We start from the raw sequence: 23,366 nt of genomic DNA on the forward strand, positions 1-23,366 counted from the left end.
CTTAAGATATTTCTGCGGGCACTGGACTCTTGATACTAGGGTCTAGAATAAAGGCACGTAATGTATTTTTAGTAAAATTGTTGAACGAGTGGATAAATGAAAAGCATGTGGTAGGTGTCCAGTAAATAAGTGTTAAATGAGTGAGTGAAAGAATAATGAGGCACAATCACTGCTAGACACTTGCCATTGCTATTGTGATTAATTTTCAGTTCTGCCTAGGTCCCTAACTCCCTCCCTCTAACTTTAAAGCCATGAGTAGAAGGTTATAATTAACGTGGCCAAACCCTGGTGCTCAGCTGGGCAGAGAGAAGAAATATCTGTTCTTAGGTTTTCACAGTGAGTGAATACTTTGCCTATCACCAAACCTTACACGGGTGGGAAGGGTGTTCGGATTCTGGTTGTCCAAAAATATGATCAGTGTTCCCCACTATAGTGTTGGATTAACTTCATGTTAATTATTTGGAAACAGTGGAAACAAATGTATTTGGTTACTAAAACAATGTAACCATTTACTATAGTTTTCCTGTAACTGATATAAACAATAGTTGCAGTGTTGTTCTCTATGTTGTAGAAAAATATATTTCATTATTAGATTATTACCCAATGTTATTGTCTCAAATACTACATTGTTGAAACAAGAGACATGCAATTCTGGAATTCAAATAGAATTGTTTTTGTTTTTCTTTGAAATGATGTTAGATCAGTTTAGAAAGTAGAGAAATAACCATTACATGCCTTAATTTGTTGCTAATTGAAGTGGAGGAAAACAGTGACTGATAGAAGCTTTGTTTAGTGAAATTCAACTAGCATCTCCACTTAAATAATTTTAACACATTTTCCGAAATATTGCCAAATCTTTGATGAATTATTTTGGAAAACCTGGCTTCATTTGTGTAGAAGCCATTCATGTTTTCTGGTATTTCTCTTTCTTTTGAGGATGTCTGTGTAAAAAAAATTCTAAAAGTTTGAAAATAGGCTCGGCTTATATAACACCAGCCACATAGTTCATAGGTCTTAAGGGAGTCTCCAGGGATTACTTGGAAATTTTATATACATATAAAAAAGTGTATCAAAGTGTATATGTACTACATTTTACTCAAGTTGGGTTTATATAATTTCAGGTTTCTCTGTGCACATTGGTGATATCACATTTTAAGTTTATGGGATTCAGGAAGCACATGTGTTTTAGGCTGTATCACATTGGTGTGGCACTAATCAGATGGCATGTAATAACTTGGTGATGGGATCACTTAATAAACTATCATGATTATTCAATCAATATAAGACTTATTTGAGAGAGAAGTGAAATTACAAGAGTCAAGGGAATAGTATTATGTTTTATAAATTTTGGATGTAAACTTTGAGAATTCTTATTCATAAGTTAACCCCATATGTTTAAGACACACAACATTAATGATAAAAATAAGATCCATTGTATCATTTTTATATAGGGGTGTTGGCCTCATGTTAGTATGGCCTTCTGTTTCTGTAAGGATTCTGGATGTTTAATAGACATTTTGGGTTGCATCATGAAGCTTCACTGACTTTTATGGTGAAATTGTTACAGGGCAGGTGAATCCCAACAGTGGGGTTTAGCCAGAGAAGGTTGGCTCAGGAAAGAATTCAAGAGCGAGCTGGTGGTAGAAAAATCAGCTTTATTGAGGCAGGGGTGTTACAGCTCTGTGACTTCTCCTTCAGAGCAGGGGTACCCCCTGCACAGGGTGTCAAGAGTAGCAGCTCAGGGGCAGTTCTGCAGCCATGTTTATACTACTTTTAATTATGTGCAAATTAAGGGGCAGGCTATTCAGAAATTTCTAGAAAACAGAAGGTAACTTCTGGATCATTGCCATGGAAAGGGATGGTAACTTCTGGGTGTAGCCATGGCAATGGTAAACTGTCATGTTGCTGGTTGGTGTGTCTTATGGAGGGGAGCTTTCGTTACCTCTTCCTTGTTTCTGTCAGTCTTCAATCTGGTCCAGAGTCACATTCCACCTCCTACCTCATTATGAATAATGGAAAGTCAGGCTAATAGGGCTCTGTATTTTCTTTCTTGGCTTGTATCAGAGTTGTCCCACTTAATCCGTCATATATGTCACAGTTCACTTAACTGTTTTTAGTAAGCGTTTCTGTCTTTAAAGCATGTTTGGAAACACTATCCTATCCAATAAATTTTAATTGGCTTCTTCCATATTTTCTTTTTCTTAATAAAGAACAAAGCAGACTTTTATTTCTGGCGAAATGTTTACAAGATTGGGTCCTGAATAGACCCAAGAAAATCTAAATGTCATTTCTCTGAAGACTGCAAATTGCTGAAAGGCCCATATACTTTAAAAATGTTATCTATGAAAATAAGAAATTATTTAGACAGGTATAAATTACTATATGGTTTTAAGAACAGTCTTAAATATATGTTTCAGAAACAACAAATTGTTATCACTTTAGAAATACAGATGTCATATATGTTTTTGCAGCACTCTAAAGCAGCAAAAATGCATTGCAGTTGTGCAGTATTAAGGAAGTTGAAACATTGTTGACTGAGCTCACATTAGTTTGTTGGCTAACCACAAAATATGTAAAAAGGTAGAGCTTTTTGCATGTTTTTGATGCTGTGATTTCTTGACAGGAAGGAAAGCAAACTGCAGAAGCACAGCAAACTGCAGAAACACCTGCAAAGTATTATAGGAAACAGTGAGACAATGATTAGGGCTTGGAGGATGGCCTACCATTAAGAAAAACTGTGTTGCATTTTAAGTTATGTAAAACTATGTTTAGTTGAAAGTGTGTATTTTTAAAATATTTTGATTGCACTGTTCATTTATCGTCACACTCACATTGGTATATAGCTACACCGTACATTTCTTTAATCTTCTATTAATATTTTCTTTTATTTAAAATCTTGGTTCAACCGTTTGAAGGTGATGAAGTTAATTCCATTGTAATGAGAATTTAATATGTTTGAGAGTTGGTATATTCTCTTGGTTATCACAATCTGGATTCAGGCATACCTAAATCTGAGATTCAGTGTTGCCTTTGTCTTGATGTGTGATCTTAGACAAGATAGTCAGCCTCTCTTTGCCTCATCTCTAAAGTTGGAATTGTAACACTGATACTTACTTCATAAAGCTGTTGTGAAGATTAAATGATTCAATCAACATATAACCCTTAGCACCATATATGATAGTTTTTATAATATTCCCCAGTGAGATAATGGTGAGAAGTAAGTAGGAATTTATTAATTGCTATATTATATTACTGTTGGCATTTCTTATGATAGAACTTTTTACAATCTCATGAAATATTATTGTCCCACCTTACAAATAAGGAAACTGATGTCTAATACAAAGATACTTTGATTTGCAAATGCAAGGTATAGAATCAAGGCAGTTAAACAATTAGAGTTTTGCTTTGGTTGGAGCAAGAGAAGCTGGCCAAGAGAAATTAGGTAATTTGCCTGGTCTTGGTGAAAGATAATGAAGGCCAATAATAGGAGGGTTGGATAAAACTGGGCAAATTTTTTTGACATTTTAGCGGTAGAATCAACTAAACACTACTGCATGTGATTCAGTGTTACAGGTCAGCGCAAGGGAATATTAATGGATCTCTCTTGGATATTTTGAGTTTTAAGTTCCCATGGGATATCCAGATTTAGATGGTCCGTAGACACCTGGAGCTGTAAAATAAAAAAAAGAATTCAGTGGAGTTTCTAATTTTGCAAGTAAAGAGCATTAGAGTTAATAGCTGAATCCAACAAAGGTGTGCCACATTGAGAAGTAAAGAGACCAGAGAGTAAAATCCTGATGGGCACCAACATTTAAAAGGTAGTTGGAATAATTTGGTGTGGCTAGCAAAATGTTTAAAATATGCTAGGATAGTGAAATAGAGCACAGTAAAGGGAACTGCAAGGAATAAGGTAGTCTCTGGCAATATATGTACTCTAGAGACATCAAATGTTATTTTTCTTTTTCAGCATTAAATTCAATTCAGCAATTTTGCAATTATACAAGCAGTTATTTCAAGCATGTGCTCACAAAGCACTTTGCACGAGCTGTACTTCACTATTGGCAAACCTTGCATCTGGTCCTTGCTTATGGAAGCATTTCTTAAAGTTTCAAATGTAATTGAAAGTGATAGAATTTTTTTTTTTTTTCCTGAGATAGGGCCCTGCTTTATCACCCTGCCTGGAGTGCAGTGGTGCCACCTTAGCTCACTGCAGCCTCAACTCTCGGGCTCAAGAGATCCTCCGCCCTCTGCCTACGACTAGACGGGACCACAGGCATGCACTACCAAGCCTGGCTAATTTTTTCATTTTTTTTTTTTGTAGAGATGAGGTCTCATCATGTTGCCCAGGCTGGTCTAGAACGCCTGTGCTCAAGCGATCCCACACACCTCAGCCTCCCAAATTACTGGGATTACAGGCATGAACCACTGCACCTGACCATTTTATTTGAGTTGTATTATTTTTCTTTCTATATTTTGGCTCTGCATTCTACATTTAATCATACTATACCATTATTGAGAATGAGAAGAGCTTGAGAAATTTGTTTATATGATGCACTACCATCTTCCAAACACAACTCCTTCTCTTCCCCTTAAGAGTAATTACCACTATTCTGATTTTTATGCAGTCACTTTCTTGCTTTTCTATATTGTTTTATTACCCAGGTAGGCATCCCTAAATATTACAGTTCAGTTTTGCTTTTCTTTTAATGATATATTTTGAGTATCTTATAATCTTCAGGTGCCCCAAACATAGCACCTGACATCCAATACAAAGACATCTCTCTCCCTTTTAAAATTTATCTGTTGAAAAAACCAGGCCAGGTGCAGTGGCTCATGCCTGTAATCTCAGCACTTTGGGAGGCCGAGGCAGGCAGATCACCTGAGGTCAGGAGTTTGAGACTAGCCTGGCCAACATGGTGAAACCCCATCTCTGCTAAAATACAAAAAAATTAGCCAGGCATGGTGGCAGGTGCCTGTAATCCCAGCTACTTGGGAGGCTGAGGCAGGAGAATCTCTTCAATCCGGGAGGAGGAGGTTGCAGTGAGCTGTGACAGCACCATTGCACTCCAGCCTGGGCAACAAGAATGAAACTTCATCTCAAAAAAAAAAAAAAAAAAAAAAAAAAGAAAGAAAGAAAAAGAAAAAACCAGATCATTTATTTTGTAGAATTTTCCCAGAATCTGGATTTTGTCGATTACTTTCATGAAATGTAGGTTAATGTGTTCTTCCATAATCCATATGGATTCCTGTAAACTGGGAATTGGATCCAGAGACTTAACCAGTTTCAAGAACCTCCTCCAGCACCTTTTTTTGACAAGACTATATCCTAGGTAGTGGGGTATTCTTCCTCAAGAGAGACATAATTTTGTTTTTGAAATTATTGCAGCAGTTGATGCAAAATGCCTAGATCCATGATTCACTAGGGGTTGCAGCATCATTATGGTATATTTGTATGATTTCTTTTTTATTCATTTGCTGGAATTTTTCTATAAAGAGAACGTTTACTTTCTCTACTGTTTGGTTAGCCAGTGATACAGTTAGTGTAGGACAAACAAGGTACGTGCTTAATATTTTTTCTTTATTTGCCACTGTTCAAAATTAAAGTTAACTTTTCTGTGTTTTCCCTAAGTGTGTGTGTGTGTGTGTGTGTGTGTATTGTTGGAGAGTTAGTGGTTGGGAACCTCAGAGTTAAACTGAAGAAAGAAAAGACAAGTAGAGGCTCTTACTGCTCTTGCTCTAGTGCACCCTTGCACAAACCTGCACGTTGTGCACATGTACCCTAAAATTTAAAGTATAATAAAAAAAAAAGAAGTTCATGTGGAAGAATGAAAGTCCAGGAAAGAAAATCTGTTTTTTTTAAAAAAGAACAGAGATAAAAAGATACATGGTTTTCAAAAATAATACTCACATGTTAATTATGCCATAAAATACCAAGAAATTAATGAAATAAAATAGGCAAAACTTTTCAGACTGCAAGCAAAAAAAGCTTGTACTTACCTGCTGGGTCAGAGGTACTGAAATCTCAGGCTTTGGAAGTGGGGTTGGAGTGGAAGAGTGGGGAGTCCTAACCATTCCATATTCCTTGCCAAACTGTCAGGGAGGAACCTTTTCTCTACAATTCTTGACAATTTCAGGCTCAATGAATTAAACTGACAAAAGACAGATTAGCAAAACAAAAAGCGCATTTAATCACATATGGACAAAAGTTAGAAAAACATGTAGCTCAAAGGGGCAGTTAAAAGTGGGGGCTTATATGCTATCTTAGTAGGGTAAGGAGAGGAAGAGAAAGGCCGCTCATGGAAAAACGAAATGAGTTTTAGGAAAGATAAATGAGCCCTTTAGAAAACAGGTGGAAGATATGATAGTTTTGTGACAGTGTCTGTTTAGGTGTGGTGTGAAGATTTCTCATCTTCAGTGATAAGAATCCATTCTCCCTATTGCACCCAGGGAGGGGATTTATGACAATGGAGGTTTTTTGGAGTTCCTTTGAAAGGCTCTGCTTTTAGTCAGAGTAGCTATTTTAGGAACTCAAATGCCTTCTACTCAAAAGAATTTGTGTGCTATCCTGGCATATTCTGGACCCCTTCAGTGTGTGTGTGTGTCTCTGTGTGTGTGTGGTGTGTGTGTGTATTGTTTTCAAGATAAACACCTCAACTTCCCTAAAGCTTCTCTAAGGGTTAGCTCCTTCTCTTCCCACCTGTAGATGGGAAGAGAAATTGAGAACCCTTCAGACTACTTTTTAGGTACAAGTTTAAAAAATTTGCTAAGAGGGAAGGTCTAATGTTAAGTGTTCTTATGATAATCAATCAATCAATCTAAAATAAATATCTATTTTGAAAGTCAAAAAAAGATAAACACCTCATGAATTCATACTGATACTGAAATTCAGTTAAAATTCAGAACTACTGGATGCTTATTTAAATGATCTGTCCTGTACCTATGTCTATATCCAGTCCCTACAGGTCCTGAAGAAGACTAGGAATGGTTAGAATATAACACATCACTCAAATCCATGTTACACACAAAACATTCTCATAATAACTACCAACAACATGATTACTCAAAATTACTGAAACAGGTATTCCATTCTCACCCATGAGTATGTGTTTGTATTTACAGTTGTGCTGTTTTTACACTGTCAGAGCATATGGCACATGTTATAGGGTACTCTCTACCCTATATTCTGCTCAGTACAGAGCTTAAGGAGATAATTAGCACAGCTTTAGGTTTTTTTTTAATTGTGTTAATGTTGGATCAAAACTTTTCTTTAGGTGTGCACATAAAAGGGAATGAGAAAGGGAACCAACTATGTTGATAGAGGAATAATTCTTCAAATGAATGTTACATTGAGAAATTGTCAATAAAACACTACTGTTAATAATTTAAAAGGTTTTATATATTAGATTCCTCTGAATATAACTTTCACATTTTGTCCTCTTTTGTGCTAATAGAACATTCTAGTATGCCAGTAGAAGAAAATATCACTTTAGTAAGACCTTCTAATTAAATCTCACATGCCAGTTCACAACATCTGGGGATTTGAATGCAGTAAATATGACTTGAAAAAAAGATAGTGAACAACTTGAGAATAATTATCTTGTCAGTGCAACAAGAAGCACCTTGTATACCCAGTACAGGTGAGTATACAAATTTTAACCTACCTTGCTCACCAAAAGTAGCTTAATTCTAAATACTTTTGCTGACTGAGCATTCTTTCCTCTGCAGCCACTTGAATGTTATGCTAATATTCTAATTTGCATATTTACAGAATTATTTCTCTTTTTAAATTTTGATTAATGGCTAAGTCTTTTCATTTTCATTAAGAAGGTTTTGAGAACTAAGCCTATATTAATAACTTGAATTATCTTTATGTTCACCATCATTAATAGCAAACAAATGGGAAGTTATTCTTGTTTCTTTCAAGAGGGAAAAGAACGAAAGGGAACACTTAATTTCAAAGGTCAATATTAATAACTTGAGGAATAGTTAAATAACTTCAGCATTATGTTCTTAGATTTCTCAATCTTGTAATTTTTAAATTATTTTTACAATAATAAACATAATGTAGCTGAAAGAAAGTCATATGCTTGGCCGGGCGTGGTGGCTCACGCTTGTAATCCTAGCACTTTGGGAGGCCGAGGCGGGCGGATCACGAGGTCAGGAGATCGAGACCACGGTGAAACCCCGTCTCTACTAAAAATACAAAAAAAAAAAATTAGCCGGGTGTGGTGGCGGGCACCTGTAGTCCCAGCTACTTGGAGAGGCTGAGGCAGGAGAATGGCATGAACCCGGGAGGCAGAGCTTGCAGTGAGCCGAGATCGCGCCACTGCACTCCAGCCTGGGCGACAGAGCGAGACTCCGTCTCAAAAAAAAAAAAAAAAAAAAAAAAAAGTCATATGCTTTCCAGAGCCACAAGAGGCAGCCTTGAAAATGGTCTTTAGCCCCCAAGTCCACTTCCTTCCTGCTTCTATTCCTCAATTTAAAGCACAGGTTTTAGTTCAAAAGGCCAGCCTACCACATTATTAGTGAATTATATCAGTCGCCTGAATTTCTTTATTTATCTCTCTAAATTCATAGCTTTTATAATAGTCCTCCACATTTCTAAGTTTTTGTGGTCCCAGCCTCTGAGAGTGTGGGTTGATGTTCTACATCCATAGCTCCAGGACATGGGATTTTAGGATCCATAAAACTTAAAAATAATATGGAGATGCACAAAGGGTTGCCTACTTTTTATTTCACCAAGTAAGGAAGTTTAAAGATATATACAAGCCCCAGAATATCGTCCACATTTCTTTTCCTTGGAAACAAATTAAAATATTTTACTGTTACCATCATTAAACCAAAACTCAAGGAGGTCTCAATCTCATATTAAAGACTAGTTGTTTGAGTTAGATAATTATCAGGAAAAACCCAGTATTTTGTGGTGATTAGTGAACCATAATATCATTCTGGTATTTGGGAAATGCAATACGTTGGACTCTGCTTTGCACTAATTTCCCAGGAAACATGAAAATTGTTGTAACTTTTCATAAAACTCATAAAGCCTGACTGTCTGCTGTGACAGAATGTGGATGCTATTCTCAAGGCTCCATCAATAGCAGAATGGCTTGCTTCACCATTGCCATGATCTAATGGTTCACTCCTGTGTCCCTCATTGCATCCCTTCTGCACTCACAGTCATTTTATTTTTATGGCTTTGTAATTGTTCCAATGTGGTGAATATAATAAATTCTTGTATTTATATATCTTGGTCTCTCCAAAAGCAGAAACAGTATCATTCTTTGATTATTTTTGTCATGTATATTCTTTCTTAACTTTTTCCCCTCCGTTTGCCTTTAACTTAGTGAAGGACTAGATAACACCATATACATTTCCTTTCCTTTTCCTTTTCCTTCTGCATTTCACTTTTCTCTCCCCTGCCCCATCTGCCCTTCCCCTCCTCTTTCCTTAATCTCTCTTTTCCTTTCCTTTTTTCTGTCCTTTCTTCCCTCCCACCTTTTGAATTCGTTTCCTTCCTTCCCTTTCTTCCTCCTTCCTTCCTTTTTTCCTCCCTTTCTTTCTTTTTCTTCCCAATGAGCAAAAAATATTAAACACACAAAATTTCAGTGAACATGTTTTATTGAGTTTTTAAAAAAATATGTAAAGAAGGTCCACAAATTCTGAGGAAATGCTCACAGAATCTTGTGACTTAAAGTGCTCCCAAGATATTCAACTTTAAACACTGTTTTCATTTTTTTTTCTAAGACATTGTGCTCTGGAAATATGTACTAGTAATACCTGCTTTCAATATTGAGGATAACACATTTTTCTCATTAGTTTTGATAATTACTTAAATTATTATGTGGAAGTGATCATTCTTGTGTCTAATGTGAAGATTAACAAACGTTTTACTTTTCAACATACCAATACACTGAATTGCAAGTATTCACACGGGAGGCCTCTTGATTCTCCAGGTGTTTTGAGATAACTAAGCTGATTTTGGCTGGTGTCAGCAGCATTGACCCAAGGCCTAGGATTTAAATCAAGGCTTTAAGGAAAGCAAAGAATCACTGAATATTTCCTTTTTTTTCTTTTCTAGTTGTCTTGAAGCAGTTTAGGTTAGCTAATTTGTTTTTAATGCCCATTTAACATTAACGTAACTTTTAAGTATGTATTATATCTTGAAGATATTTATAAAATTAATAAGTTGGGTCCTTTCAAATCTTCCTTGGTAAAATAAAAATTCTCTATAATTCATCTAAATTGAATATTGCTTAGAGAAATAATTTTACTTGAGTAGTATTTAAAGACCTCTGTACATTATTCATATTATAGTTATTTAATAGGTCTGAAAGGCTTATAAAATGGTCTATATTTTTATAAATGTCCTATTATATTATTTCTCCGTATGGTTTACTTAATGGTTTTTCCTAAGAAGAATAATTATCTTTTCTTAGAATACTTACAACTGCATGTAGATGAAAAGCCTGTTTTATTCTCTATTTTAAATTGAGCCAAAGATAAATTTTTCTGCCATTGACTACAGGAGCCACCTGTAGTGCATGAGCCTGAGTCTTCAGAACAATTCATCAGCAAAGTCCCTGCTGCTGTCTTTATGGGTGCTGGTTGATTTACTACTACAAGGTTGTAAAAAGCCCTCAAGATTACTGATTAGTTCAATGCACAAAAACCTGCTGACTTTATGTGTTTCACTGTTGATGCCAGGACAGAGGAGACAGCAGAAATGTACACTGGAAGTTTGTGACTGCTAATATATAGCCGATTATATATATGTATATATATATATATATATATAGCCGATTATGTATTTCTCTTTCTCTTGCCACCCGAGAAAGAGAAAGACGAGTGATGGTCTATAGTGTTTCTCAGTAGTGGATCAAATATTCTGAGTGGTTGCTGAAAGCTTCCATAATATTTATCAATGTTAAAATCTCTTAGTAGAAAGTATGAAGAAATTTAATTGGTAAAGAACAAGAACTTTTTGGAAGTCATGATGAGATTTTGATACTAGCAAATATAGTGAAGCTTGTCATAGCTCAACTATCTGTCTTCCCCTGGAAGTATCTAAAAATTCAAAGTATGGAAAGGTAGCATAATAGAATCAGCTGGGACTTCAGCCCTGGATCCCAGTGTTGAAGTATAGTTAGCATTCTTTTACTACATGGAGTAATCTTTTTTCCTAATTTGGTGATACCTAAAAGTCTTTGAACCAGTATGACATTTAGGCCAATTTGTTCTAGTTCATGAATATACAAATATAGTCTCCAATTTTACAACTCCAGAGAGCTGTTACTTTCACTGGGTATATCCAAACCCCATCTTCCTAGAAACTAGCCTGAATCAGCAATTTCACCACCTTCAAACCTGGTTTATTCCAACCCTAGCACTCTTATGCATCCTACTTTATGCAAAGTCTTAAAAGGTCAACAGGGCACATTAGAATACTGTCTCACTGTCCTTATATTAATAAATATTTCCAAATATAAGCTGTGGCCTCGAACCCCAGAATAGTTCAAACAAATATCATGTTCCCTGAACATAGTGCATTTTATAATTTAAATCCACACTGCTGTTATTAGCCATATATAGCAGAACAAAAGCATGGTTTATGGTGTTTTAGTCATTAGTCTAGGGGATAATCAAGAAAACTGAAGAGATGGCAAGAAAACAGAATTTTGGTTTCAGCTTTTCCATGTTGTCACTCAGTCATTGTCAGCTACCTGCAATTTACAGCCTGATCTTAATATTTAGTTGGGATGGTTTAATAACATAGTCATGTGTTCCTCGTCAAATCTCGTAGAATACTCAACTTTCTTGAAAAGCCCCTTGCAGCTTCCAGTATGCTTCCCAAGCAGGTGGCTCTTCGAAGAATACTGAAAAGCAGTGTATATTCTGCCAAGTTTTTCCCCAAGAATTACCTTTCTTCCACATTTTATTCTTAGCCTGTGGGTAAATTTTGGTATTTTGAACCTATTTCAACACATATTTTCCTGCTAAAGCATGACTCAATTGCCAGAAAGAAACATGTAGAGATTGAGAAATAGGATATCTGGGAGATAAACAACCTGGGAAAGCAGAAACTGTGTCCTTAACTACTTAGTGTCTAATGCAAAGCCTGCACTCCAAAGCTGCGTTTGTTTTAAGGTGAGCCTAACAGGGCTGTAGAGGTCATTGCCCTAGTAATGCACTAATGCATCTTGTGCCTCTTCAGATGGAACTCAGGAAGTGTGGCTGCTCTTCCTCTCAGGTTGTAGGAAACCTTGTGGCTTCAGCAAAGATTCCCTATTTTAGCCAAGCTCCAATCTCTGCTTATCTGCAGGTCTTTAGTTGACATGATTTCATCCATTCTTTCCCTACTGGCAAACTAAACATATAAATGAAAAAAGTAAACACACAAACACACGCATGTGCGCACACACAGACACACAAAACCAAATGAAGCAAAAAACCTGCTAAAATTCAAAAAAATAAAAGAAAAAAATTAACAAAATAATCTGAGTTGATGAGTCTACATCTTCAGTGTAAGTGTACCTTCTATAATACATCCTTCAAGGTCAATCAGAAGGAACTGATTGTACCATGTAGGCTTTTCATTGTACTGTTTATGCTCTTATCTTTTAATATTCTTTACCAAGTTATTTACATCCTTAAAACTTATTTTTTTTTCTAAATTCAGTGCTCATTTGTATTCTGTTTCTAACGGAATCTACTTCAAACTTCCTTGACTAGGAAATTTATCATAATGGATATTAGTATATATATATATTTTTTACAAAACCACATGAAAGCATTTTTAAATCTTATTTTCTTTCTTATGCTATTCTCTTTCTGCTAATTTTCCCTTGTTCCTTGTTCCCACTTTCTCTAACTCTTTGCTGACTTTTCATAAATTAGTATCAACTAAAGATTTCCTATCCTGGAAATTTTATCTTCTCACTCAAATGCTACCTGAGGTTAAAGCTTTGAAGAAAATAATTACTCTAAGGTAGCTTAGTAGGTGGGAAGAAAGAACAGGGGTTTGAAAACATGAAGCCTCTTTCTTACCCAAAACATGTAACTTATCCAAAAAGGAACAATACTTTTGTTGTTAGGCTCAATAATAGAAGACCTTCCATTTCTATACATTGGAGACAATTATATTGAATCTATCTACTATTATTATTACTACTAACTACACCCTAACTACTATAAATTAGTTTCATTTATATATAACTGAAAATATGTAAAATAATGTAATGAAAAAATAAAAGGGGACAATATCTGCACATTTAATACATCTCCTTTACCTAAACTCTTTCGGTAACATACATTTCTCTATTTTATTCTCAGTCCCTGAACTTCATGGGAAAAACAAGCCATTGATCTCTTACATAGGGGATTCTACTGTTTTGAAATGTAAATCTCAAAATTGTTTTCCTTTAAATTGGACCTAGTACAGTAGTAATGGGAGTGTAAAGGTAAGATTGTTCCTTGATCTGAAGAAAACAACAACAAAACAACATTTATTTACTAAAAAACAAGATTGTAACAGACTCAGCATTCCTAAGATGATTTATACTTTTGTTATCTTGTTGTTTAGCTTATGTTCATAAAGAAAGAGCAGTGACAAACGGAGTTGTTATTTGATGGTTTTTGGCATGTTTACATTATACATATGAAGATACTCTTAATGTTTCATTAGCTGGTACTTTGTTTTTTAGGTATAAATTTAATTACATTCTTTGAAAAGAAATTACATTTTGTGTATAGTTGCCTAGTTTAGAAATAACCCCATTAGAAAATATTCTTGAGGGAGTGGAGCCAAGATGGCCGAATAGGAACAGCTCCAGTATACAGCTCCTAGCGTGAGTGACACAGAAGACAGCTGATTTCTGCATTTCCATCTGAGGTACCGGGTTCATCTCACAAGGGAGTGCCAAACAGTGGGTGCAGGACAGTCGGTGCAGCGCACCGTGCGCAAGCAGAAGCAGGGTGAGGCATTGCCTCACTAGGGAAGCGCAAGGGGTCAGGGAGTTCCCTTCCCTAGTCAAAGAAAGGGGTAACAGACGGCACCTGGAAAATTGGGTCACTCCCACGCTAATACTGCGCTTTTCCAACGGGCTTGGAAAACGGCACACCAGGAGATTGTGTCCTGCACCTGGCTCGGAGGGTCCTATGCCCACGGAGTCTCACTGATTGCTAGCACAGCAGTCTCAGATCAAACTTCAAGGCAGCAGTGAGGCTGGGGGAGGGGCACCCGCCATTGCCCAGGCTTGCTTAGGTAAACAAAGCAGCCAGGAAGCTTGAACTGGGTGGAGCCCACCACAGCTCAAGGAGGCCTGCCTGCCTCTGTAGGCTCCACCTCTGGGGGAAGGGCACAGACAAACAAAAAGTCAGCAGTAACCTCTGCAGTCTTAAATGTCCCTATCTCACAGCCTTGAAGAGAGTAGTGGTTCTCCCAGCACGCAGCTGGATATCTGAGAACGGGCAGACTGCCTCCTAAAGTGGGTCCCTGACCCCCAAGCAGCCTAACTGGGAGGCATCCCCCAGTAGGGACAGACTGACACCTCACTCAGCCAGGTACTCCTCTGAGACAAAATGTCCAGAGGAACAATCAGACAGCTGAATTTGCAGTCCACGAAAATCCGCTGTTCTGCAGCCACCGCTGCGGACACCCAGCAAAACAGGGTCTGGAGTGGACCTCTAGCAAACTCCAACAGACCTGCAGCTGAGGGTCCTGTCTGGTAGAAGGAAAAATAACAATCAGAAAGGACACCCACACCAAAAACACATCTGTACATCACCATCATCAAAGACCAAAAGTAGATAAAACCACAAAGATGGGGAAAAAAACAGAGCAGAAAAACTGGAAATTCTAAAAAGCAGAGCACCTCTCCTCCTCCAAAGGAACCCAGTTCCTCACCAGGAATGGAACAAAGCTGGACAGACAATGACTTTGACGAGTTGAGAGAAGAAGGCTTCAGACGATCAAGCTATTCCGAGCTACGGGAGGAAATTCAAACCAATGGCAAAGAAGTTAAAAACTTTGAAAAAAAATAGATGAATGTATAACTAAGATAACCAATGCAAAGAAGGGCTTAAAGGAGCTGATGGAGCTGAAAGCCAAGTTTTGAGAACTACATGAAGATTGCAGAAGCCTCAGTAGCCAATGCGATCAACTGGAAGAAAGGGTATCAGCGATGGAAGATGAAATGAATGAAATGAAGAGAGAAGGGAAGTTTAGAGAAAAAAGAATAAAAAGAAATGAACAAAGCCTCCAAGAAATATAGGACTATGTGAAAAGACCAAACCTACGTCTGAATGGTGTACCTGAAAGTGACGGGGAGAATGGAACCAAGTTGGAAAACACTCTGCAAGATATTATCCAGGGGCCGGGTGCAGTGGCTCACGCTTGTAATCCCAGCACTTTGGGAGGCCGAGGTGGGCGAATCATGAGGTCAGGAGATCGAGACCACGGTGAAACCCTGTCTCTACTAAAAATAGAAAAAATTAGCCGGGCGTGGTGGCGGGCGCCTGTAGTCCCAGCTACTCGGAGAGGCTGAGGCAGGAGAATGGCGTGAACCCGGGAGGCGGGGCTTGCAGTGAGCCGAGATCGTGCCACTGCATCCAGCCTGGGCGACAGAGCGAGACTCCGTCTAAAAAAAAAAAAAAAAAAAAAGATATTATCCAGGAGAACTTCCCCAATCTAGCAAGGGAGGCCAACATTCAGATTCAAGAAATACAGAGAATGCCACAAAGATACTCCTTGAGAAGAGCAACTCCAAGACACATAATTGTCAGATTCACCAAAGTTGAAATGAAGGAAAAAATTTTAAGGGCAGCCAGAGAGAAAGGTCGGGTTACCCACAAAGGGAAGCCCATCAGACTAACAGCTGATCTCTCGGCAGAAACTCTACAAGCCAGAAGAGAGTGGGGGCCGATATTCAACATTCTTAAAAGAATTTTCAACCCAGAATCTCATATCCAGCCAAACTAAGCTTCATAAGTGAAGGAGAAATAAAATACTTTACAGACAAGCAAATGCTGAGTGATGTTGTCACCACCAGGCCTGCCCTAAAAGAGCTCCTGAAGGAAGCACTAAACATGGAAAGGAACAACCGGTACCAGCCCCTGCAAAACCATGCCAAATTGTAAAGACCATCAAGGCTAGGAAGAAACTGCATCAACTAACGAGCAAAATAACCAACTAACATAATGACAGGATCAGATTCACACATAACAATATTAACTTTAAATGTAAATGGGCTAAATGCTCCAATTAAAAGACACAGACTGGCAAACTGGATAAGGAGTCAAGACCCATCAGTGTGCTGTATTCAGGAAACCCATCTCATGTGCAGAGACACACATAGACTCAAAATAAAGGGATGGAGGAAGATCTACCAAGCAAATGGAAAATAAAAAAATGCAGGGGTTGCAATCCTAGTCTCTGATAAAATAGACTTTAAACCAACAAAGATCAAAAGAGGCAAAGAAGGCCATTACATAATGGTAAAGGGATCAATTCAACAGGAAGAGCTAACTATCCTAAATATATATGCACCCAACACAGGAGCACCCAGATACATAAAGCAAGTCCTGAGTGACCTACAAAGAGACTTAAACTCCCACACAATAATAATAAGAGGGTTTAACACCCCACTGTCAACATTAGACAGATCAACGAGACAGAAAATTAACAAGGATACACAGGAATTGAACTCAGCTCTGCACCAAGCGGACCTAATAGACATCTACAGAACTCTCTACCCCAAATAAACAGAATATACATTTTTTTCAGCACCACACCACACCTATTCCAAAATTGACCACATAGTTGAAAGTAAAGCTCTCCTCAGCAAATGTAAAAGAACAGAAATTATAACAAACTATCTCTCAGACCACAGTGCAGTCAAACTAGAACTTAGGATCAAGAAACTCACTCAAAACCGCTCAACTACATGGAAATTGAACAACCTGCTCCTGCATGACTACTGGGTACATAACGAAATGAAGGCAGAAACAAAGATGTTCTTTGAAACCAATGAGAACAAAGACACAACATACCAGAATCTCTGGGACACATTCAAAGCAGTGTGTAGAGGGAAATTTATAGCACTAAATGCCCACAAGAGAAAGTAGGAAAGCTCCAAAATTGACACCCTAACATCACAATTAAAAGAACTAGAAAAGCAAGAGCAAACACATTCAAAAGCTAGCAGAAGGCAAGAAATAACTAAAATCAGAGAAGAACTGAAGGAAATAGAGACATAAAAAACTCTTCAAAAAATTAACGAATCCAGGAACTGGTTTTTTGAAAAGGTCAACAAAATTGATAGACTGCTAGCAAGACTAATAAAGAAGAAAAGAGAGAAGAATCAAATAGATGCAATAAAAAATGATAAAGGGGATATCACCACCAATCCCACAGAAATACAATCTACCATCAGAGAATACTACAAACACCTCTATGCAAATAAATTAGAAAATCCAGAAGAAATGGATAAATTCCTTGACACATACACCCTCCCAAGACTAAACCAGGACGAAGTTGAATCTCTGAATAGACCAATAACAGGCTCTGAAATTGTGGCAAAAATCAATAGTTTACCAACCAAAAAGAGTCCAGGACCTGATGGATTCACAGCCGAATTCTACCAGAGGTACAAGGAGGAACTGGTACCATACCTTCTGAAATTATTTCAATTGATAGAAAAAGAGGAAATCCTCCCTAACACATTTTATGAGGCCAGCATCATCCTGATACCAAAGCCTGGCAGAGACACAACCAAAAAAGAGAATTTCAGACCAATATCCTTGATGAGCATTGATGCAAAAATCCTCAATAAAATACTGGCAAACCGAATCCAGCAGCACATCAAAAAGCTTATCCAGCATGATCAAGTGGGCTTCATCCCTGATCAACCAAGTCTGGTTCAACATACGCAAATCAATAAATGTAATCCAGCATATAAACAGAACCAAAGACAAAAACCACATGATTATCTCAATAGATGCAGAAAAGGCCTTTGACAAAATTCAACAACCCTTCATGCTAAAAACTCTGAATAAATTAGGTATTGATGGGAGATATCTCGAAATAATAAGACCTATCTATGACAAACACACAGCGAATATCATACTGAATGGGCAAAAACTGGAAGCATTCCCTTTGAAAACTGGCACAAGACAGGGATGCACTCTCTCACCACTCCTGTTCAACATAGTGCTGGAAGTTCTGGCCAGGGCAATCAGGCAGGAGAAGGAAATAAAGGGTATTCAATTAGGAAAAGAGGAAGTCAAATTGTCCCTGTTTGCAGATGACATGATTGTATATCTAGAAAACCCCATCGTCTCAGCCCAAAATCTCCTTAAGCTGATAAGCAACTTCAGCAAAGTCTCAAGATACCAAATCAATGTACAGAAATCACAAGCATTCTTGTACACCAACCATAGACAACCAGAGAGCCAAATCATGAGTGAACTCCCATTCACAATATCTTCCAAGAGAATAAAATACCTAGGAATCCAACTTACAAGGGATGCGAAGGACCTCTTCAAGGAGAACTACAAACCACTGCTCAATGAAATAAAAGAGGATACAAACAAGTGGAAGAACCTTCCATGCTCATGGGTAGGAAGAATCAATATTGTGAAAATGACCATAATGCCTAAGGTAATTTATAGATTCAATGCAATCTCCATCAAGCTACCAATGACTTTCTTCACAGAATTGGAAAAAACTACTGTAAAGTTCATACGGAACCAAAAAAGAGCCCGCATCTCCAAGTCAATCCTAAGCCAAAAGAACAAAGCTGGAGGCTTCACACTACCTGACTTCAAACTATACTACAAGGCTACAGTAACCAAAACAGCGTGGTACTTGTACCACAACAGAGATAGACCAGTGGAACAGAACAGAGCCCTCAGAAATAATGCCACACATCTACAACTATCTGATCTTTGACAAACCTGACAAAAACAAGAAATGGGGAAAGGATTCCCTATTTAATAATGGTGCTGGGAAAACTGGCTAGCCATATGTAGAAAGCTGAAACTGCATCCCTTCCTTAAACCTTATACAAAAATTACTTCAAGATGGATTAAAGACTTACATGATAGACCTAAAACCATAAAAACACTAGAAGAAAACCTAGGCAATACCATTCAGGACATAGGCATGGGCAAGGACTTCATGTCTAAAACACCAAAAGCAATGGCAACAAAAGCCAAAATTGACAAATGGTATCTAATTAAACTAAAGTGCTTCTGCACAGCAAAAGAAAAACTACCATCAGAGTGAACAGGCAACCTACAAAATGGGAGAAAATTTTCGCAACCTACTTATCTGACAAAGGGCTAATATCCAGAATCTGCAATGAACTCAAACAACTTTACAAGTAAAAAACAACCCCATCAAAAAGTGGGTGAAGGACATGAACATACACTTCTCAAAAGAAGACATTTATGCAGCCAAAAAACACATGAAAAAATGCTCATCACTGGCCTTCAGAGAAATGCAAATCAAAACCACAATGAGATAGCATCTCACACCAGTTAGAATGGCCATCATTAAAAAGTCAGGAAACAACAGGTGCTGGAGAGGATGTGGAGAAATAGGAATACTTTTACCCTGTTGGTTGGACTGTAAACTAGTTCAACCATTGTGGAAGTCAGTGTGGCGATTCCTCAGGGATCTAGAACTAGAAATACCATTTGACCCAGCCATCCCATTACTGGGTATATACCCAAAGGACTATAAATCATGCTGCTATAAAGACACATGCACACGTATGTTTATTGCAGCACTATTCACAATAGCAAAGACTTGGAACCAACCCAAATGTCCAACAACGATAGACTGGATTAAGAAAATGTGGCACATATACACCATGGGATACTATGCAGCCATAAAAAATGATGAGTTCATGTCCTTTGTAGGGACATGGATGAAACTGGAAACCATCATTCTCAGTAAACTATTGCAAGGTCAAAAAACCAAACACTGCATGTTCTCACTCATAGGTGGGAATTGAACAATGAGAACTCATGGACACAGGAAGGGGAACATCACACTCCAGGGACTGTTGTGGGGTGTGGGGAGTGGGGAGGGACAGCATTAGGAGATATACCTAATGCTAAATGATGAGTTAATGGGTGCAGCACACCAACATGGCACATGGATACATATGTAACAAACCTGCACATTGTGCACATGTACCCTAAAACTTAAGTATAATAATAAAAATTAAAAAAATTAAAAAATAAAAAAATAAAATATTCTTTTTAAAAATCATTCCATGAAAGTAACTAGAAAAAATGCTTTTTGGGCTTCTGTCTCCTGAAACATCTGTGATAGAATGCAAAATAATGGCACTATTTGAGAAAATAATGAAAATTTTGTAACTTAATCTTACATCTTAGTTTCTATCAGTAAGTGTCATTGGCCTTTTCAAACTACCGGAGAGAAGCCAAATACTTTTAATTGCTTCTTTACAAAGAGAAATCACTATTCAAAGAGCTGATATTAAGAAAAACATGAGTATTTTATGAAGAATTCCTGGTTTCCTTTCTTCTCCCCAAATAGCCTCTAATGGCAGGAAAATTTAGGACATTGTCCTTTAGGAGACACACTTCCTTTGCCCTGGCACTAATAAGCATTACAATTAAAGTCCCGTTAAAGGCAAGTTATAATTGTAGAAGGAACATGTGAGACAGTGTAGATGTTACAATGAAATATTAAATTCCTTCTTAGACAAAATTAGTGGTATTATAGACTAGTGAAGGATGACAGATAACTCAAAAGGGAGTGTGACTTATTCTGTGCTAACAGGTTTAGTTTTTCAATGAAACAGTTCCAACCAAATCCCATAGTTGCAGACTGAAGCCATTCCTACTCTTGCTTGTCTTCTGATGGATGATGAGGAAAGGCAATCATTGTGTATATGTAATTTTTTTTAAAAAGTATAATTTTGTAAAAACAAATGTCAACTGTGGTATGTGAAATACACTGCTTTATTTATTGATGTGTATGTGGTACAACAATATGTGAAAAACATTAGGCTTCATCTAATTATATCAGATGTTGAAAATGTCATTTTAGGCATACTGGTGCTTTTGTCCTTTGCTATACTAGTCATTATCCTCTTAATTTGACTCTAAGTATGAGTCGTATTAGGGTGTGAGAAAAGTTTGGGGAACAGGCACAGGTCAAAACTTGAGCACAAATGCCTTTTCAAAATGTAGACCAGCCATGTGCATCAGAATCAGCTGGGTACTTATTAAAAATATGGTACTTTGATTGATTAGCTCTGACCGATTGGTACCAAACATTCCAGGCAGTGTTGTGCACATGGTGCCAGGTTGCTGTAATTTTTTTTTTTTTGCACAAATAATATACTCACAGATAGTTCTTCCTTGGATAAGCTCTGAGAATATTTGTATGCAGATTAGCATTTATTGCACAGTGCAGTTGAGTGATCAAGCAGGGAGAGCATCAAATGGCTTGGGAATAAAATTTAATTTAAATAGATTAAATAAAACAGCCCCAAATAGCTTAGTGTGGCACCTTGTGAGGCTGTGGAAAACCCAGCATTAGAAGCCAGCTTATCTGAGAGAGAAAGAAATTCAGATATGAAAAGACAGAAGGTGTGCAGTTCACTTCGGATCCTAGGCTCACAGAGGGTCCCCTCCATTCTATCTACATCAGCTCCAAAGGCCTGAAAGTTTCATCTTCATTTCTAGCCTGGGGAAATCACATTGTCTGAGTGAGCGATTTTCCTTTATAGAAATGATCAGAAATAGTAGCTTCCAGGGTGGTAGTTGTTTGAATATGTGCCTGTGCTTGTGAAGGAAAAAGTACTTTGACTAAAGCACTAGGCAAGGACAGGAATGTGAGACTCAGATGACTGAGATTTTTCTGTTTTTTAATTCTTCTATAATATTTAGCCATGATGACCTATTTCCTTCTTTGCAGTTTTAAACATTCAGTGCTAAATCCTTATAGCAATGTATACATTTTTTCTTTGTTTGCTCCCTGGGAGATCAAACTCTGATAAGACTTAAGTCTGTTATAGATAACCTCTCACAAATTTTAATATGCCTTTCTCTAGTAAGCAATGTTGTTGGCATTATCTTATAGCTTTCACTGAAAAACTATATCATGTATCTTTTATGTACTATGATAGGAATGGATTTTAATGTCTCCTCATATTAGGTTCCTGTTGGTGTTCAAATGAATAAATATGTGATCAATGGAAGATATGCTAATGAAACAAAGCTGAAGATAACACAACTTTTGGAGGAAGATGGGGGATCTTACTGGTGCCATGCACTATTCCAATTAGGCGAGAGTGAAGAACACATTGAGCTTGTGGTGCTGAGCTATTTGGTGCCCCTCAAACCATTTCTTGCAATAGTGGCTGAGGTGGTTCTTTTAGTGGCCACCATTCTGCTTTGTGAAAAGTACACACAAAAGAAAAAGAAGCTCTCAGGTGGGATTTCTTTTTTTTTCTTTTTTAGAACGTATTATCAGTTAATCATGAGTATCATTTACTTATGATATGGATTATGATTTGATACATTGCAATGACTTTAGGATTTTGGGGGAGAATCTTCATTTCCTTATTTGGAGCAGTATTTAGGTTTACAACAATGGTGACAGTGAGCTGGAAACATATCAATGGTCTTCCTGTTTTAATTCCTGAAAAAACTTAGTATTAAAAATGCCTTTTTTCTTTCTCTTCCCTGCCCCCCTCCCCCTTTTTTTTGGTGCTACTGGTACCTAAGTACCAATTAGGTGATATGTATTCTGGCACTGGAATATTAGGAAAATCTATGGTAGCTTAATATAAAAAGTCTCAAAGAAACTATTTTTCTTTCACTTAGATTATCATTTTAAAAAATAGTTTATTAACCATTCCAGAGTTCCCATTAAAGAGAGACCATCCTGTTATTTCCTATTTTTGCAGCCTGTGCCTGATGGGTTACAGGTTGATAAGGTAGTAATCCTCGAGAAAATTGACCTTACATCCTGTATTCTTTCCTGATTTTATACTAAATTTTTAATGATTTAAATAATGACAAACTAAGCAGTCATGTTTTTGAAAATATCAGGCCACTAAACTATGTTTGATCAGAAATGCAGATAAGGGCTGTAGTGCAGATAAAGGAGGTGTAGGTGTTTAAGGTAGCATGTCTCTCCTTCATTCTAAACAGGAGAAACAGCATAGTAGTTTCTTACTTAGGAAGGAGGTTTAATTGAGCATATATGTTCCATAAAAATGACAAACCAACTTCATAGTCAAATTCTTCTTTTGTTACCCAGATGAGGGGAAAGAATTTGAGCACATTGAACAGCTGTAAGTATTATTTTTTACAGATTAATT

At 37.3% G+C, this 23,366-nt stretch overlaps 1 pseudogene; it reads left to right on the forward strand.

The window, feature by feature from the left end:
- LOC134734857 (embigin-like) overlaps window positions 1-23,366 on the forward strand; it is a 66,245-nt pseudogene that overhangs the window by 39,732 nt on the left and 3,147 nt on the right.

The sequence above is a fragment of the Symphalangus syndactylus genome, chromosome 12 (genome assembly GCF_028878055.3).
Source record: "Symphalangus syndactylus isolate Jambi chromosome 12, NHGRI_mSymSyn1-v2.1_pri, whole genome shotgun sequence".
In the NCBI taxonomy this organism is placed as follows: Eukaryota; Metazoa; Chordata; class Mammalia; order Primates; family Hylobatidae; genus Symphalangus; species Symphalangus syndactylus.